At 36.4% G+C, this 21,310-nt stretch overlaps 1 protein-coding gene across 2 annotated transcripts in view; it reads right to left on the reverse strand.

Annotated features, from left to right (window-relative positions):
• Window positions 1–21,310, reverse strand: part of LOC126849362 (CD151 antigen-like) — a 102,210-nt gene that overhangs the window by 42,062 nt on the left and 38,838 nt on the right. The gene's annotated exons all lie outside the window — the stretch shown is intronic.

The following is a 21,310-nucleotide window of genomic DNA, read 5'->3' on the forward strand; positions in this document are numbered from 1 at the left end:
GTAATTCGCCACGAGAATCAAGTGGCGGACAACATTGGCTTAGGAGATATAATAAATTAAAGCTTCAAAGTTTTAATGCTTTTTCTCAGATATTATAAAGTAATGTTAAAAAAAGTTTGTGTACGTTGTAGAGTGAACATGATAAAAATGTTTGTTTACATTTACGAGATAGATATATAGTCATAGATATTTTGTCAATAATTGCTTTTCTATTTCTTGCAGTTCATTAACAGCTTTCAACATGCGATTACATCAATTTCTGAGTCTTGTCTTGAAAAATATTATTTATCAAATGCGTGAGCGGGCATCCCCACCTCGAAAAAATTCTAATCTCACCCAACTTTATTTTTAAAATTGAAAATAGGTTTGAGTTAAGTTAGAATTTTTTCTCCCTCGCCACGCGTAAATAGCATTGTAAATAGCTTTTTTAATCAAAAAATAACAGATTATTATGGCATACACAAACCTTAATGTCAAACTTCAATTGTTATATCTTCTAAACCAGTGCCATCCGCTATTTGATTCTTGCGGGGAATTATTCGGAACACTTAAAAATCGATAAAGTAACCTTTTATGCATATTTACCGAAAAAAAGAAAATCAAAAAATTTCCGTTTCGTCGATTTTGTTTGCGCCGTAGTTGCGCAGAGAAAACGCTTTCTCGGAGATGCGATTCTCACCTTCGAGAGATGGTAAAATGGTATGCTTTGCGAAGGAGCAAGTTAACTTTAATGTCATGAGAATTTCAGCGGGAGAAACAAAGTTTGACGTTTCGCTTGTCGCATCGCGAAGGCAAAGGTACCGGGAAATTGATGTAATTTGATAATCGCGCAACCAATGGCCCTGTCAGATGCATATGTGCATCGCTATCGCGAGCAAAGGATGATCGGCGAGGTTGATGGAGCACCGGGAGAGTAACTTCGTGCTACGGTTCGAAGTGAAAGCAGCGCGCCTTGGCACGAGTCCAAGCAAGGGCGCCCATAGATTTTGATTCAGGGGAAGAGGGGCCATAGGTCTCATAGGGGACCCCTACTGTCTATCTATTTTTCGCTATATATGAGCCGCTTGCGTGAGCGATGATGCAATTTCAGCGAAATTTTCGAGACTCGAAATTGCAAAGTTTTCGCAAAATAAACGACTCGTAAGCATCATGGATTTTTTTAGACTCGTTAACGATAAGAAGAAATTACAGTGCCTTTTTCTCTGATGTCGACATGGCTCGAATTAGATGACAAATCTCGGTATATTTTTAAATTGAAAAAAATCATGGCCTCTTTATTCACTATAGCCTTACTGTGTGCTTGCGGGCTGGCACATAATGTCGTTTTACGTTGCCAAGAAAAACGCGAAGGTCTCCCTCCGCTCTAATGCATCTCTCTATCTCTCGTTTTTCCTCTTTCCGTTCTTTCTACGATTCTCTTCGTCTTTGTAGACGCATTCTGTGTAAGAATGCATAGGAACGCCAAGTATTTCCTTGAACGAAGAAGCTGACACGACAGATTGCACGAAACAGCCCGTCGTTTCTTTTATGTATAACGATTCTCTTCGCGATGAAAAAGGCAGTGAGATAAAATCGAATAAGTCGAAATGACGTAGCAAAATATTTGGACAATATACATAGTCTGCTGTCTGCCTGAATTTAACTTGGCAATTTGTAATATATACTTTATCGTGATAGTTGCTCTATCTATCATATACATCCACTCTTATCTCACGTTGTTGCATTTTATAACATCTTACAAGTACTCTCTCTCTCTCTCTCTCTCAAGATCCAACCTTAAGATATTGTAAAAGAACGTTGAATAATTCATACCTTGATTACAACATCGTCCTATTTTGTAAATTTCGACCCGACACAAAATTGCAATTTGGCGAAGGAAATTACATTTGTTGTGGTCGACGTCCGTTCGTACGCGACTTGTATACTGAACGAGAATGCGTGATAACCACTCGATCTTCTCGACCGACATACACTTTGCGAACAAAGCATTCTCTAACAGTGGATAAAGAAAATTCTCTAAACAGTAGATAAAGAAAAAGTAAAAATTTTACAATATAGAATACACGCACGCGTGATTTTTTATTCTTAAAAAAAAAAAAAAATTCTAATAAAAAATATATAGATATACTTTCTCCTAACAATACTCAAATCTAAATTTCAGATTAAATTATATCGGTAACAAAAATATGTCAAAGAATAAAAAAATGCATTTCTACTGTTTTTAAATTAAGTAAAAAAATTGATATTGTCCGTCTTCTAAGAAAGATGAAAAAACATTATCGCCCACAATCGCACCATTTGACATTTGTTTAACGAGGAGTCGAGCAAAATATGATCGAATGACTTTTTTTCTGCGTTACAAGTCGTTCCTCTTATTGTTAGTGCGGATGAGCGCGACGAGAGTGCGAAGGATAAATGACGCATAATGAGGAGCAGAAGGGAGGAGTGTACGCGGAGGATCACGTCGAGGATTGGAAGATGCTGGATGGAGAGCGGAAGACAGGGGTGATTATAGCGACGAGCGAAGAAATGCAAGGAGGGAAGATGAAAGAGAGAGAAACCGCGAAATTAAATGGGTGTGACCCGTTTCGCGTGTGGGCGAGATCGTTCGGAGCGCGCGAAATATATACAGAAAACTTCCCCGATGTATGCGTGAATAAATTTTTTTCTCCCCGTCGTGTGCAAGGTTAAAGATTTTTATGCAAGGCGGACTCGGTTCGATGCACCATACGGTTATTGACCTTTCTGAAATTTATCGGCTATCCTCTCGCTACCCAGGCTAATATCCTTGATTAAAATGGCAGTCGATAATATCGGTGGTAATATATAACGGATAATTTATATACTGTCTTCTTTTTTGCAGATTAAATGTATCCCTTTATAGAATATCGAATAATGCAAAAACGCGTACATGGTTTAACTTCAACGCATAAATTAATTTTTAAAAAACGATGACACGCCGATGTGTGTAAATATGCATACGTTGCCGATTTATTGAGAAATATACATATAGATTAAAATCACACATACACACAAGCAATATGAATTCTGATTGATGCTGCTAATTTAATCGCTTAAATTAATGTACAACACTGAATTCCACACGCAAACGAGGCCGTAACGTTTATCTCGAATTTCTGTTTACTACAGCGCTCTATTCCGATTTCGCCGATATCTGCTCATTATCATCTCTTTGCGCGTTGCCGACATCATTATACCTCTTTTCCTCAAACGACATACCGATCATTGATCGCGCGTTGCAAAAAACGATTAAATCGACGGCAGCCGATGCAGCCCGCGCAATCATTTTGACAGATTCGTTATCCACTTTCGGTTGAGAGAAGCGCGTTAACTCGTGTCCGATGAAAAATTCGTTGGTCGTTACTCCGGTAAAAGAGATCCGGGGAGTTGGCCGGATCTTGGAAGCTCCGCGGAAATATCGTTCATTATCCCAATGCTCTTCGTGAAAAACGGGACAACGGCGTAAACAACTTTGCGGCTTTCCACAACGGAAAGCACGTACACTCACTCGCCGCTTCCCGGTGCGGGGGAAAAAATGTCGCGACAATGGAAAAATACACTGTCTTTGTCACGTTTGACATTACGTTGATAAACGCTCGTTAATTAACCTAATTTTCTAAAAATGTAAAGAAATTATTGTATATTCATTTATTTTTTTCGCGTTCACGATATTGAATAGAGAGAGATTCGTAGAGAATATAATGTATGTATACGATACCTACATATGGACAGAGGAGAAAATAAAACAAAAGAATAAAATTTGTATTTTGACAAAATGGAAATTTGATGGAAATTGCACGAGAGAGAGAGAGAGAGAGAGAAAATCAACGTATCTGCAATATCTAAATTTAAAATCTCATGAATGTATTTGAATGTAATAATGCCGAGGTAATGGAAATATTTTCAATTCTCTGATTCTACATGCCTGCATCTGCCGAAAACGCGATTCGATAAATCGTGCATATTCTCATTAATGCGAATATTTTACAAAAACTGAAGTACTACTAATATTTTCCAATTGAAAGTGTAAAATGATGACGTGTATTTCATGTATATTTCATGAAGATACATTGGTATATTAAGTAATGAATGTAATAGTATTTGACGAGCATTAGCAACTCATACATACTGCAATGTAAGTCAATATTGATTCTGCTAGAAATTAATGAGTAAATATCATTTTGTTATATTAAATACCAACAATGATGCATCGCATAGCATTAATTGTTTATAATCGATTATACATAACTCTCAACGCATACATATATCTAAACTGTATATAAAAACATCAATAAAGCATTTTTCAATACTCTTCATTTGCATTTTTCTTTCCACAAAGAAAAAGAAACTCGGAACATTCATCCCAGTTTTTCTTCGAATATTTTACAACTTCATAGTTGTAATCGTGCAGAAAAAGAAGAGCTTTGATGAAAAGATGAAATTTCAGCAGTTGTAGACGAACGCGTTACACGTCTCGGGAAAACCAAGAGAGATTTCGGGCGTGCAGTAAAATCTCCGAGGCGAATGGTCGGTCCTTGTTGATGATCCAAGGAATGAATGGTCGACGGTGAGCATGGATTGTGAATAAAAAGCTGCACAGCTGCGCGATATTCACCGTACTCGCGGGGAGTTAAGTCACGACCGCGGTGGCATAGTTAAATTTTTTATGGACGCGCGCACACGCCGCGCGGTTTACGGTTCGAGAATTTACGGCTGGACCGGGAGTGTAATTCGAAAAAGAGTACGAATCGCGCGAAGAATTGTCTGCGACTGCGAAATCGATCTCGAAAATTCGTCTGTGAATCTGGTGACTTCGATAAATTGCAACGATCCAATTAGAGAGATATCTTTTTAATTTTTTCTTTTTTTTTTTTCTTTTATAAATAATTATTTTATATAGTTTTTTTCCTTTCTCACGAACCGAAAACATCGTCGTCTAATTAAAATCATCATGAATATACTTTCTCGTGTGTATTACGTAATTTAAAAAATTCCACTTTTACAAAAACTATGAAAAATGTAAAATTGAAATTTTAAAATTTGGCTCATCATAAATTTTTCTCCGCCATAAATAAATTTAGTTTCCTCCATGGAAGATTTATTAAATATTAATAAGTCATGTCAATTGAATTGATTCGAGCGAGCGAACATATCCGTGCGCGCGAGAGGGCGAAGCGAGATCCGGATATTGTATATCCGGCCATCCGGATGTCGTTCACGACACGCGTTAGCGACGCGCAAAAAGCCACATAATGCGCCTACTTTTCGTGCGCACAATCGGCAAAAACAGGCAACGATAATAATCTTGGAGAGAAGCCGTCGTCAGCATCGGGGAACACGCGCCGCTTGCGCAATGACGTTTCTTACGACGTCCCACGTGTTAGGAAGTTGCGCGTAAACGCCTACTTGAAAATACGACCCACGTCGTACCGGATGACGCATCGATATGCGCCTTCGATGCTTTTATAGACCCCGGTGGGCCAGAAGAAGCCACTAGAGCCGGAAAAGAGAGGACGGGAGGGAGAATCTCTCGATGGAGCTCTTCATCTTCCAGATACGGGCGGCTATATCGATCGACGATTCATCCGACCGTCGCGTTTCGATTCGAGTTACGCGTCGCTCTGTTTTTGACTTCCCCTCTTTACAATATGACATTATTAAAACATCATCGCCCTTATCGTTCTCTTTCTTCGAGCTTCCGAGACGATTCGTATTTGTACAGATCTTTACGAGATTCGTAGAAGGATTCGTATTAGAAGGAATTTATGTCAAGTAACAAGATGAATGGTTCTATCTCTTGCAACATCGAAACGCCTGATGTTAATGTCTCACATACCTATTATTCCTCCTACTTTCCTTTCTTTTAATCTCTAACTTTGCATATTTATAATAAAGCATTTGATCTTTGAAACATGTCAATTATTATCCCATGTTTCTCATATTTTTAAAATAAAAAATTTATTATAAATAAAACAATCTTACCATTATATAAAAAAAATTATCTTATGTTAAATTTTTCAATTCTTGAAAAAATAATAATATCGTCCTAATAAAGTTAATAGATAAAAAATAAAATAAAGTGCTGTCTCTTAAAAATTAAAATTTTTCAAATATTATATTAGTCTTTAAGGCGCGTTATAAAAACATCTCGAAGATGCGAATGTGTAAACTCGCAAACTACGAATATGTTATCGAAAATCACAGCTCATAATATATCAGCGACGATATCAACGTTGTCGTTTGAGCCCTTCCCATCAATTTGCCATGGTACCATGTTCCCAGCATAGACATATCCTCATTTATCCCAATGTCCTATACGTCGACGGCCAATTTGCTAATCGAGCCAATCATCCAATCGCATTAACCTTGCAGGCCATTCAGAGACTCCGGTCTCGTTTTTATTGGATAGTTCCTGCGATGCACGCAGAGATTTTTAAAATTTACATTTTCTTCACGAATAATCGCATAATTGCTAGATATAATTATTTTCGCTCAATTTATTTACAACAGAAAAATATTGAGGAAGAGAATCATCTGTTACTAATCGTCTCTTACTATCCGTCTGTGCACTAATTATCACTTAAGGGAATTATATTATAGAGATATCTCGTGCAATTCTCTCGTCATTCATCTTGGAATTATGGTACACGTATGCTTGAAATCCGCCTTCCCTGCCGATTATTTAGATAATAATGTCAATTTGCGCAATCTAGTACGAACGCAATTCAACGTATACGCTTGACATAAAGCCGTAGTAATGCGGCTGTATCTACTAGTCATTCTCGAATTGCAAGAGAGACAACAAAGACTGACGCAATGAAGGCACAAATAAACATACATATATTTATGTATATGTATTTAACGTAAAATTTATTAAAACTATAAAATTCATTGCGTGTTTTTACACAGGAAATATTCATCAAATATATATTTAAATTTAGAGGCAATATATGAGATATATATGAGCCAATATGTACATTTTGCCAAGAGAATTCATTTCGGGCAATTGGTTGTGGAAATCAATTATAAAAATGGTTGAAAGTGTGACGAATAATTTTTCGATGATATTTCATCGAAGTGTGCTCATATCGACGGCAATTTTTGCGGCGAGTACTTTATCGAAAGTGCTATGAAAATGCATCAGCCGGAGATTTCGATTTTTAACGTGAATTTTCGCGCGCACGCACGTGCAGCGCGCTATAATCGCGTGAATGCTAACGGCTCCATCGCACGCTCCATTTGAAACGAAATCGTAATCTCGATGTTCCCTTTTACTCGCGCGCATGGCGCTCTTATTCCGCGGAAATCGCTCGACGTATGTTCCCGGGGCAGCGTCATAAAATTTAAGCGGGAAAAGTGGAATAGAGCACGACCAAAGTAGACTATTGGATTTTATGCCGGCGGTCTCTCAATCAACGCAAGAAAAATACTTCATCGTAAAGGGCAAATAATAAAAAACTATAAAGTTATAATATATTTCGCGGATTTTTAGTTGATTCGCCAACATTTGATATTTACTGACGCTACAAATCATCGCCGAGAATACTTGCAATTTGCACTTCCCGTCATGATTATTTATAACTTTATTACCGTACTAAATACACACACACATCTCTTGCCGATTATGTTATATAATCAAAAAATTTCGTTTAGATATAAATCTGATGCTTTGCGATAAAAATATTTGAACAAACGTTCGCAAAATATTTCATGAAATATAATTATGTATACATTAATTGTAGAAATAAAATTTAAATATAATAAAGTAATACTGAATATAAAAAGGAAGAATATAAATATAGATATAACAAGCGGTTTCTAAAAAATCATAAATATATTGCAAGAGAGAAAGAGCACAGTTACTTCTCACGAACAAAGACGCGATGGCACGAAGCGATAGGAATAATCGACGATATATGAGGAAAGAAAGATCGTGGGCCGGTTACATGGGTGCAGGGTAAGTGCATCCGTGACGTATCTCTCGTACACTATACATACTCCCACGGCCAGTGCGCGACTTCCGCAACGATTTATTATTCAGATAGTTGAGATTTGAAAAGTCCCTTAGCTATATCCTCGAAATAAATGCATGATTGCTTCTGCTTTTCTGCTTCGCCGAAAATATTATTGGCAAAGCGACGATCCACGCTGTCATTTGAGATTTTCGCAAATTAATATCATAATCAAATCAGAACACGGCACTCTTCTGTCAGATGAAGATCGCGTTCTCTTTATTGCGATCCAGGATGTTTAAATCGTTCGAACGTGCCCCTTCCACGTGCGCTGTCCCGTTTCTCCCCTACCACGATAATCGGAAATCATCATCGTAACTCGTAGGCTTATTGGCGGCGTAATAGCTTTGAGCGTCTGCGAATTGACGTTGGGTGAGTGCCGTATGTTGCACCAGCAGCCTTGGACATGCGAAATTCTGCAGCGAGACAACGAACGACCGCTGTTACCCGCCCACGCCATCCGCCATCCCGTATGCACCGGGATTGCATCGCGGAAAATTGGATAATGCCGCGATCGCGCCCTCGTCGCGTGGATATATACATAAACGGCAATCGTTGTGAGCATCGCGTTGCGGACCGCTGCCGACCCATTTTTCGCGATAGTCACGGTTTTCGCAAATTTTCCGCCGTTTTGCAACGGCCACCAAAATGACGCGTTTTGTTTTCGCCGTGCCCGGTTTACGAGCGAAACGCCGGGCGAGATTCTCGAAATTCCCGGCTTTATCGCACGATTAACAGCGGTCGGGAAATGAAGCGAGTGAAATTTTCATGAACAATGATCTCTCAATGGCATCGACCGGCAGTTATCGATATGCGAACGAGATTTCGCGCGGAGTCCACGAGCTGTTTCAGGGATATTTGTTTTTCTCTCGTAAAAAAAAAAAGAGACAAATGTCAAACAATTCTTCTTTTCTTATTTGACATCGAATTGATGCAGTATTTGCGATCGAATCGACACTTGCGACTATTTAAGCAAGAGTAACGAGAGAGTAATAAAGAAAAGATTTATAAAAGGGAGATGAAAGAAAAAAAAAAAAAAATGTATGTAACGCAGCATATTCCTATCGTGTTACGAATCATTATTTGTCAGATTATTACCCCGAGTGTTGTTTGTGATACGAAAATAACACGGGAGTGTTTAAGCGATCGTAAAAGGGCCCACTGTAGCCCTCAGTATCCGTGTCTCTACATCACTATTTTAGTCCGAATAGAAAATTATTTTGTGCGTGGCTATTGCCCGCGTGTCAATAAAAATTTCGTCACAGGATATAAACCTATCTATATCGAGACAAGCTGTGCATTATTTATTATCGAGCGAGCCTATGAATCTTGTCGTTGCTTGCGTAATTGCCGCGCGATTAATTTCGCAAACGACGAAACGGCAGGTCGCCTAAGCACATATTTACGGCCGGTGACAAATGAAATATCGAAATACTGTTTTGACCCGTCATTCCCGCTCGTTATAGGCGCGTTTTAATTACTTTGTTGGTGCAATGTACGTCTTAATTAATCAAATGGTTAACGATGTTTTTTTTCATAAGTATTCACGCGGGGTAAAATTAATGAGAAAAGTTCTCCTTCGTGGAGCTCGTGAAAAATGCAACCCGCCATCGTTGAAACAATATTTTACATTTACGATTACAATTTTTCCGCTTTAATGATCGTAAAGTGGTACGTACGTACGTACGTATGCGAAACAGCCACAAATTCACGCGCGATATATTTCTTTCATTTTCAGGAAAAAATATAAGCAAGTATATATAGCTGAAGGAAAAGAGTGCTCATATTGAGAAAAAAAAGTTATTAATTTATTTAAATTCGTTCGACTAATTATTTCTGTGTATTTCTTTAATTGAAATATTTAAATATTTAAGTCAAATATAATGTCCTGTTAGATTTAACATGTCGTATTTAAATATTTAACTTAAATATTTAAATATTTCAATTAAAAAAGTACAAAGAAATAGTAATTAATTAGACAAATTTAATCAAATTAACAACTTTTTTTTTCAATGCTAAACTAATATACATATGATAATTGAGTAATGTAATTTTAAAACTACACACAAACTTTTTTTCAAAATAAGTTTCATAACGTAATTTTGTTCCTTGAATTTAGTTACACATTTGTCTTAAAAATCACACAGGTCTCTGTACTTTTAGTACTAAAAGTAATAATTTTAAAATATTATATGTTTTAAAAACCTCACATCTCCATCTTTTTTATTCTTGAAAGATGCCAATAAATGTTAAAAAAAATAGATAATATTAAAAAATTAGATACATCTTTAATGATGAAAAAGTTAAACTCTTTCACAAAGAAATTTTTCAATGATCTTCAACAAATACAGATGACTCACTCAAACTATATAGCTTATAGAAGCCACCTATGTGAATGTTTAAAATTTTGTTTTCTGTGCATAAATTTCATTTTATATAATAAATAAATTAAACATAAACAATCTGTATTGTTTACAAATAACACACATCCCATATTTTTAAATTCATGTTCATGATCTTTTTTAATAAAATCTGTTCTTGTTTTGCGCATAATTATAATTTTACATTCTAAAATATGTTTAAAAATGTCAGAACAAATATATACCATAAATTTTCTGCAAAATATGAGATTAACACTTTTCTTTAAAAATTGTTTTTTCTTTCCACTGAAGAGTTTAGTTGAGTGTGATATGTATTGTAAATCACGTATTGTAAATCACGATTCAATTATATCGTGCATCTAGCACTCGCACATAAATGCCCGATTCTCATTAATTAATAATAATAAATAAATATTTATATATATTAAATTTTCCATTCCTCTCTCGAAAGTTCAACATTTCTCTCTTAAACATAGCAGGTAACAATAAAATTCATACCAAGTGATATTGGAATTTCCGCATCGAGAGGCAAGAGCGAGCATTCCAATCCCTCTATCTATCTCTTCCAGAAAAATATCTAATTTTCCGGAGAGTTAGAAATTTTGATACAGGTCGCTCGTAAAAATTCCACGACTCGCGCCGCGCATTCTCGCCTCACCGCTGCGGATGAACCTTCTTAACCATCTGCCATGTTCCTCGAAAGTAATGTTCCGTCGCAATAAAATGAGTTAGAGCAGCCAAGGAAAGTGTAACGCTAGCCTCGTTGTCGTTTGGGAAAAAAATCGTACGTAAACAGAGGACATTTCGCCTTGTTCTTCTGAATTACGGCGCCCGTAATTACGACCACCTCGTGCGGTGAGAAGAGATTAATGAGGCCGGTAAAATGAGAACCGCGAACGCTACTATCGATATTGTATGTGTTTTATTCAAGATTTCACAACGCTGAAGTTCAAGTTGTCTTCGTGTTTCTAGAAATGTCCGAAAATGTTCCGTGCACTTATACAGGACTGCTGTGTTTCCAGCGCGCAACAATTCCGGTTTTTTTCACCGACCTTTTAATTAAGCGACCCATGCCATTTCTGAAGCTGTGGCAAACTTTTTGCGCTCGGACGATCGCTTTGACAGCGTTGCAAAAAAAAAAAAAAATCGGCAGCGTATAACCATATTGCTTCAACTGTTTGCGGCTTCTACAGTACGGACGATTACTTCAATATCGAGCTCGATAGCGTTCTTATTGTTCCGCGCTATTAATCTTTAATAAAATCAGAAATAAAATCAATGAGGAATTCAAAAAATGAAAAGTATATTATAAAATATAAAAAATATTATAACTATTGAATAGGGACAGAAAACTAAACGAGTAAATTAACAAGATTATTTCTCTACATATAGAGATTTAAAGGATAATTTCTCGCTATAAAATAATTTATAGAAATTATTTATATTTATTTGTAAACAAAAGAACTTATTAAGATAATTTTCTACTATTATATTTTAATATTAAGTAAAGAAGCTGCATATATATATATTTTTTTTTTAATCAAAAAACAGTTTTTTATATTTTGTTTCATTAAATTTAACATCCAACTTTTCATTAAAACTTTTCGCGAATGCTAAGCGTGTCGCGTCCAACCGATGCAAAAAGCTCGATGATAAACTAGGCACGTACCAAGGGAGAAACAAGCGGACACGCAACAGGATTTGATCAAACTCTCACCTATTTTGTCATCGCATCTCGAGGCGTGTCGGAAAATTAACGAATCGTGTCGCGCGTCGACGTGTTGATGTCGCTGTCATCAACGGAATGAAAAAAAAGAAAAAGAAGAAGGGACGATTACTCGCGATTTTGCAGTCCTCGCCACGCGCGCGGACAGTTTCACGAATTAATACATTTACGGATCCGAGAACCACCGCGTAAATTAACGCGTGCGAGTCCGTGCCACACGGCGGCGATAAATTGGCGAACGTTAACACGCCCGTCCCCGTCAACGAAACAGCTGCTACGCAAATTTTTTTTCTCGTCGCGCAATCAGCGCGCGAATCGTACGCGTGCGGCTGGAATCGGTCTCTTTTTCCCCTCATCTCTCTTTTTCCATTGCTTGTCGCTGTCAGCGGGAAAACGCGGAGAATGTGAACCCCGAATGTGAGACCGCGCGAAATGTGTGTCTGGCGAAACGAGACAGATGCGGATTACAATTGGGAAAATTTTCATTTCGTCCGTTAATGTCTTTCTAATGCGCGAAAATCCGTAAAAATTTGTTACTACATAAATCATTCTTATCTTATCTAAATATTATTAAAATAAAACACATATATGTCGTTTGAAGCGAAGATTGTGCCACAAACGAGCAATAACGACAGTGATTTCTTTAACAAAAGTCGCAAGTGGGGATCGTCGACCGAATAATGATCGCCGACGTAATACCGACGACACAACGAGAACGATCTCTGGGCGACAATCAACTCCAGGATAAAGATACTCGTGAGAAAAGCTAAAGCGGCGGAAGTTGAAGGAACCGATTATAGGAACAAGCGATCATCAAGCGACGTGCACAATAGCGTCGTTGAATGATTTTCTCTGTTTACATGCCCGATCGCCAGAAATCTAAACTCCGTTGTGAACAAAGCACGCAATCTTCCAATCGACCTTAGAAGCGTTTCGTTGCCGCGAATTTGCATAAAGATCGAGATTACGCTGCTCGTGTAAAGTCGCTCGTGAATTCAAGATGATCGATTTATTATCGCATGACGCCCATATTGTTGAAGAAAATTGCGTAGAAGAAATTTACATAACTCTTAAAATAATAAAAATAAGCGCCTCGTGACTCCGAACATCGATATAAGATTAGTTTAGTCACATATTTTCAAAATTTATGCAAAATAATGGAAAAAAAAGGATAATGATTTTATGTACAATAAAGAAATCTCCGTAATTGCTTTCAAAATTAAACGTGTCGAAATCACGGGACAAATTATCCAAAAAAAGAACAGTTTGTGGAATTAGTCTGTCATACCGTGATGTCAATAGACACCGGACACGTTGCTCAAATATTGGAGCAGCTCAATGAATATATCTTGTCGATGAGATAAGCTATCCACACTGATCATACTGAGCTCTGTAGCTCATCGGCAATGCACTGCGACATGAATGTAAATATTATGCAGATTAATACTCGCTGCATTCTACTGTGTGAAAAAATTCATATGACAGAATAGCTGCAAAATATTTTGAACTTGCAGTCGAGATGGTATGATCTCGATGATATGCGTTCTCGAAATATTTAAAATTGTTTTGCATATTGCAATTTTAAATTTTTCTACGCTTATATCGTATGTTTAAAAAACAGGTGTTTTAAAAATATGTTTACTCAAATTTTGTAAAAAAGTTCCCTGATTTTCCAAGTATTTTTGTTCAAAATTCCAAGTAAAGAAAATATTTCAAAAAATTTTTGGTACAATTTCGTAAAATAAGTTTTTTTATTGCAGGCATTTTTTAATGCTTTTTATTCATAGAAAGGAAAAACACAAAAACCACAAGTTTCAAAGGCTGGATTTGCAAATGTACTGAAAAAAACTGAATAATTTCGTTAAGATAAAAATTTTTAACCTGCATAACATTTTCATTAAAATAAAAAATATGAACTGCATATTCAATATTTTGTTAAGACATTCAATATATAAATAGAGATAGATATATATTTATAATATATTTTAAATATATAATTGCCAATTCCAACGTGGCTTATTGGCGGATTGTGTACTGCAGGATTGCAAAAGTAAAATAATTAAAGAAATAATTTTTTTTTCTAAATTCCTGAATCCCAATAAAATTCCATGAGAATTCCTAAATTTTTCCATGGTACAAAAAAATTATCTAAAAATTCCAGGTTTTCTATGTTTTTCGTGGAAATAGACACCTTGAAAAGTGTTATAGTTTTTTATAAATATAATCAATAAATTAAATATATATATATATTTAAAAAAATCCAATTTTGTTCTTCAAGAAAATAATAATAATCGCAAAAATAATTATATAATATCTATTTTTCCATGCAATTCTATAGTTTCATTAAAGTCATTATGCAGCATGAGTGTGGATAAATGAATTTGGTATTCAAATATGAATATTTTAATGCACAATAGAGAGCACGATTCGCCATGTAACTGTGATACAACTGTTAATCATTTCAGGTGCAATGATGTGGTTACGTAGCGGCTTTCGCGAAATAGAATTTTAGATTCCGTCCACACAAATGTTCCCAGAGACAAAATCGTTCAGTATGCAGTTTTGTGCAAAACTCCAGGCAGAAAGTTTTAAAGCGTTTTAAAATCGTCATATTATAAAGTCGCTCTTAACGTTATGTACAGTTAAGCGGCTCAAGTATACCGTATCGCACCTCTGTATCATATCGTTTACATAATTTCATCGTCATATAGCTTCCCGGAACTTTCCGTCGTGATATTATCGTGATATGCCCGATATAGCATACGCGTAAGGCGATAACTAGATAAACACATAACTTCCGAAATATAGCTAGAAAAAACTTGAGAGAGAGAGAGAGAGAAACATGGAGATGACGTAATATTTTAATATAATAACATGAAAATCAAAATAATATGCAGTAATAATATTTGCAATATCTAACCAATGGAGATCAATAATATTTGTATTTTAGATAATCCAAATATTTTATCACTCGACTGCTACAAATTAACAAGAGAATATTTAGTTCAAAACCAATGATTATTTTAATTTTAGTATTTGAACGTCTATGTATTGGAGTTATTTTTACGATGATAATAAAACATATTTCTATAAGTCTTCTATAATCTGATATTCGGTGAAAAAAAAAAAAAAAAAGACACGAGCGGGGAGAAAATAAAATCGCAAGGTTCATTTAACATAAGACAGCCTTTAGTGTTGAGCGAATCCATTTAGTTTCGTACTTTGAATACCTCGAACGCCAAAGTTGAATTGGTTCGGTGTGTTACGAGCGGAGAAATAGACGTATTGGGAAACTGGAATTAAACGCGTCGATTGCGATCCACGCTATTTAACATGATCACCCGTCTATCGGCGTGGCGTATGCACTAAAATTTCAGTAATCAGGAAGTAAATCAAAGTTGCATTTCACAGAGAGTATTGATAAAAGGTATGAAAAAGTATGTGCTCAGCAGTTAGCTTTCAGAATTGACTTTCGCATGTTTTTCCTTCCTCATAGAGAAAGCTTCGTTTACCTTGACAATTTTTTTTTTCCAATTTTCTACGCCAATGTGTTTAAAATGTTCGAAAACATGAAAAAATTGAATTTTTTTAAAAACGTCTGTATGTATGTACGAAATTACATTGCGCATACAATTTCTAATTTCCGCAATTTTTGATATATCGGATAAAATTTTTTAAAATAAAGTATCGTTAAAGAATTGATATTGAATTTGGAGGATCGGTAAAATAGTTAATTTTTAATAAAATTTTGGATTTTTAAAGAAATATTTGAACGCGTTATAACTTTCGTAAATTTTGAAAAATCTTCCTCTATGAGAAAGTCAAAATTGAAAAAGCTACTTGCTTTAAGGAACTTAAACTTTGTAGGCGAAATAAAGTGATGAAAAAGCAATATACAAGTTTCTATCTTTTTCCTCTTGCATTACATTTACAATTTGTAAAAAATTTTATATAATGTACATAAAATTTTTTTTCTATTCATCAAAATGCTATTATTAAAGCCTTATTGTCGAAACCTTACACGATTCTCTTACTACAAGCAAAATTATTGTTATTACAAACAACTGCTATTATAAACAAATATTATAAACGAGAAATAATATTTTTTTCTATATTGATAATTTATTAAAAGTAAGTTGCCAAATTCACATGATATATCAACTCATATATCGCGCCATATAAAAATTAGAAAATTATAATTCAAAGATAGTGTGGGCGAGCGATCGTATAAGACTTCGGTGGTAAAGCTTCTAATAACATTTTGATTTTGTTGCACGCGATGTGGTTAAAAACATGCTGTTGAAGGCACGACTCGCTTTTAGGTCATAGGATAGAATAAGACTCTCGCGTGCTGCCCCAGACGTCCGGGATTAATAAAATATCGACTGAATGGAAAAAGAAAGCTACGCGCGATTAAAGCCGCTACTAACAGAGCTTCGTTTACCTCCGTTGCCGATAGAGCGGACGGAGCTTTTCGTTTGATGCGACCAGCCGAAAGAAAGCTTGATGAGCGTGCAAATGGATGAAAAGTCCGCGGATGAAAAAAGCAAAAAGAGGCGGCCGAATCGTCGTATGGAAACGAGGGAAAAATAATACTTCACGACAGGAGGTAGAGCATTTGGAATATCGAAATTAAATCGTGCCAAATTCAGATATATCTCAATATAAGTCTCTAAATATTCATAAATAATTTCGTAATATTCACAAAAATATTAATACCTTTTAGCTGATACTGATCTTAATTTAATCATTAAATTCTGAATCGGAACATATTCGAACATATTCGCGGAATCAGCACGGAAAAAATCTCTCGTATTTCGTGAGATTCTACGAGGCAACAAAACAATCTTGCGATATCAATTTTCAAAGAATTCCCCTCTTGATCCTTCCCTTAGCAAATCACAAGCAGTGTATTCATCGAAAAATCTCATCCGATCATGGGCGCGATTACGTTCTCACTATCGCTGCCAAATTCCGAGCACGTGTTTCCATCGTTGCCTAGCAGTAGGATTGAAAATGGAAAGAAAGGAGTAAAGTGAAGTAAGAGTGATGGAAAGATATGGCACAGTAGCGAGCAGAAACCATCCAATCTGACTAAAATGAGGTCCTCTGTCCGCGGAACGTGGCGTGAAACCTCATGGCTCTCTCTTGAAAGATCGTTTTTTATCTTGATTTTTGAGGCAAAAAGGGATGGAGGGGGACGGTTAATGCGGTTTTTTGGTTTGCTTCTTTCTCTCGAGAAGGATCACTGGCGAACGAGCGAGCTCATTTCATCACTGCCAGAGTGCGATTCCTCTCGGAAATGGAAACTTCGTCGGGATATTTTGAATCTCGGCAGTAGAAAATAGAATGGATCATGAGGGTTAGACGTTAATTAAATATTCAATCTATAACATGACGAATAGATCGCAAAGATCTTGTGTAATAAGCTGAATGTACGCTATTAAATCTCGTGCAAATGTTATTAATCTCGGCGCGCGCAGAAATAGGGCGCGGACTGTGCGATGGCCAGATATTAATTGAATACTCCAATCGATGATACGATAGATCCCGAAGATATCTGTGATAAATTGCCCGTTGAAATAAACGTGGACGTTTTCGAATCTCGATAAAATATTGTGGGAATTTCAATAGAAAAATATACCGAATTATATAAGTATCTGTTATGTGTGGGGTATATTTGATTAAAGTTATATTTCTTTCTGGTATATAATACGAGAAAGAGGGATAATATTTGAAAATATCAAATATCATCTTAATCTCTCTCTCTCTCTCTTTCTCTGGAAAGGGGGAGGACGAGCTGTTTCGATCTTTCGATCGATATACGACATTTAGCCCTTTAGGAATGGTTATCGCATCGCAGATTCCAGACGTCGGAAATGGCCACAATTTATCGCTCTAACATCCCACTGCGCGCCCCAGCACGATCACGAAAATGATTGCAATTAATTACGTGTTTCCCGTAGCGTTACTCGAATATGATGTACGATGTGTCACGCGCTCTTCCCGAAATCGCGCAAATTAACGTTAAATTAGAAAAAAAAAAGAAATGTAACAGATGTATTTGATTTTGTCGAGATGTTGAAGAATTAAAGCGATACTCTACACAGTATTGGCGTCGAGCTTGTCCTTGTAATGTTTCACGAGCTAATTTCTCCGCGGAAGTATCTCTTTTTGTGAGGAATGAAGCAGCTTGTACTCGTCTTCTTTGAACGGGAATTTCCACGCCATCGCCCGTCCTCTTTCACAGTCTTTGTATTCGCGCAAAGGCGGAAACTGGATAGAATGAATTATCACGAAACTTGGCGGATTGTAAGAGCATGAAAGCCGCCATTAAACGAAGGGAATCCACGTAATGGCGTTACAACGGTATCGGATAATAATAATGTCTCTCTGAAGGCAGAAAACGACGCAGGAAGGAGAGAGCGGGTGTCGATTTCCGGCCATCCTCTCTTCTCTTTTCTTCCTCATCTCTCTCTATTTTACCCTCTTACCATTCTCTTATTTAGGGGAGAGATATTCGCTTTGAGCGCCGAAGCTACGCGAAAGCAAGGACAGACTTAACGAGGGGAACTTTAATTGCGTATTAATGCCCACATAATTAGGAATCCTTAGGATCCGAAAGTCCTTATTGAATTTTCTACAGCGAAAGTTTCCGCTTCCAGTACCGGCGATGAGCGGATCAGCGGGAGGCGGGGAGATTGGCACGGAGGTGCTGAGAGAACTTCATCGCGAGTTTTTTTTTCGTTCTTATTTGCGCGATCTGCTTATCTCTTCTTAATTCCGCCGATGAAACTTTTAAGCGAGTACCGAAAGCCGTTTATCTTCGGTCGCGGCACTTTAATTGATTTTTAAAAAATCGTTTACCGTTCCATGTAAATTGATATCTCAACAGTTTCAGAGATACAGAAATCAGATTTGAACGACTCTAATAATGAAGCGGTACATTCGTTCCAAGATAAAATTTGTAGCATCTCGCGATATCGATCATTTCTTTTTCAAGAAATTAATTGCACTTTTTTGTACCTGCATTTTTTGTATGTGTGTGTATGTGTGTGCGCGCGCTCTGATAGCTCCTTTGCTCCTGAATTGAGAGATGGAATTGTGCAAATATAAAAGTCTAGAGAATCCGTCAGTCTGGCGCACACAAGAGCGTGCCTTTCTAACAATCTCTATCCTTGCTTTTGCGAAAAAGCCTTTAAAGCGTCAAAAAAATCACAAAGGTAGGAAGACATCAAGCAGATCAAGAAGAAAAAAATGTTTAGCACTATCTAACAAATGCGACTTTCGCGACTTGTAAAAGAAAGCTCTTTAGCGCTCGATTCTCTCTTCATTACGCAGTCACGAGCACAATTTTACAAAAATGAGTGCGTATTTAAATTTTTTAAAATTTATATTCCATGTCGGTCCAAGGTATTTTTTCCTTCTTCTTTTAGATTTTAGATTTTTACAAAATTTATACATATATATATAAAATATATTTATCTAATTTTATTAACATCTATCTTTTGATTATTAATGAAATGTGTCATCTTACATTACGTTATATCATATTTTTGTGAAAGAGACTCAAAACATTAGCAAAGGAAAAATGAATATGGCGAGAACGGACGTAACTTCTTTCCACAAACAGATGCCTTTTTCAGCGAGCTTGGGAGATGCGGTAATTTCGCCATGTCATATTTGACATTCACGTGCGAGGACCACCCCTCTATGTAATTTTTAATGCTTTTATTCTGAACCAGCGTGCGCACAATGCTGATCATAATGAGCATAGACGCGGAGGCGCGTATTCAAGGGACGTGTCAACGCAGTCAACGGTGAAAACAGAAGAGTGATCCGGCAGTGATTCTCGACGTACAAACAGGGCTAACCACCCCTCCAAAAAGCCATTACTCACCGGCCGTGTCCTGCTGTCAGGTACAATTTGTTCTACTCGCGAAAGCGAGAAGAACGACGCGCGCCTCATGCTGGCTGTGACAGATGAGCTCGAGCCACGTATGGGTAAAAAAGAAGGAAATTGCCCCATGATGACGACGATGACGCGCAATATCGGACAAGATTTCCCCAAATGTGTAAACACAAATCGAACAATAGATATTATTAGCGCAATCCGTGCGTGCATTTAACGAGATGAAAAAAAAACTGATTAAACTGATATCTTGTTAAATGTATTAAACACAAATATTGCTGCAATTGCAAAAAGATTTAAATATATTTATAAATAGGATAAAAGTACTATTTATAAAAATATTATTCGTAATGCGTATCGAACATCCTTTTTTTTTTTTTTAAGGTAATAAGTTTTCCAACAAATTTCGCGATAAAAAGAGAAAAATATTTAATTGATTTTTTCCAATTGAATATAGTTGATTGCACGATATGAAAACACTTCTCGTTCACTACGAGAAAATAAAAATATTGTGCAAAATAAATATGTAAATCTTTGCGCAATTTTCTCTTGTAAACGTCAAAATATCGAGAAAACATCGCATATAATTCTGGCTTTATCCGCGTAACATATCATATAGTTAACATAAAAAAATAAATCGGATTGTGCAAGAGTTAAAATATCATAATTTATATAATATATACGATATATATATTTAATCAATTTTTTTTTAATTGTTTAGGAATTGTAATTTTATATTATTATATAATAATTATCTTATTATATATATATTAAATTCAAGTAAATAACAAAAAGCTAAAATTAAAATAAATCAACGCTAGATGTATAGTTTCAGTTTCTTATATCGCTAAATCATCTTATGAAGAAGACGAGACGAGGTGACAGTTAGCCATACTAGAAAAGGCATTAAAATACTGCGACGACAATTAAAGCGTTCAACATAAAGAGCGTAGCTGCTGGCTTCGTTCCGCATTCGCTTTAAATCGTCGAATCCATCAAGCTCACTGAAAGAGCGTGGCGTCGCATGCAAAGTCACGACGGCTTTCCGCGGTTACTCTTATTCTTCTGCTGTAGGTGAGAGAAAGAAAAAGAAAATCAAGAGAGACGGATCTCGGAGGCTTGACCCACTCTCGTGGAAACGAGGAGATAAAGAGAGACGCGGGCGACTCATCCCCGACGGAGTGGAATAAACGCTAAGAAAATAATCCTGCCGGTTCGAAACGAGATGCCGACCTCCTCTCTTCATCCCCTGCCAAGA

Source organism: Cataglyphis hispanica, chromosome 4 (assembly GCF_021464435.1).
Source record: "Cataglyphis hispanica isolate Lineage 1 chromosome 4, ULB_Chis1_1.0, whole genome shotgun sequence".
Lineage (NCBI taxonomy): Eukaryota > Metazoa > Arthropoda > Insecta > Hymenoptera > Formicidae > Cataglyphis > Cataglyphis hispanica.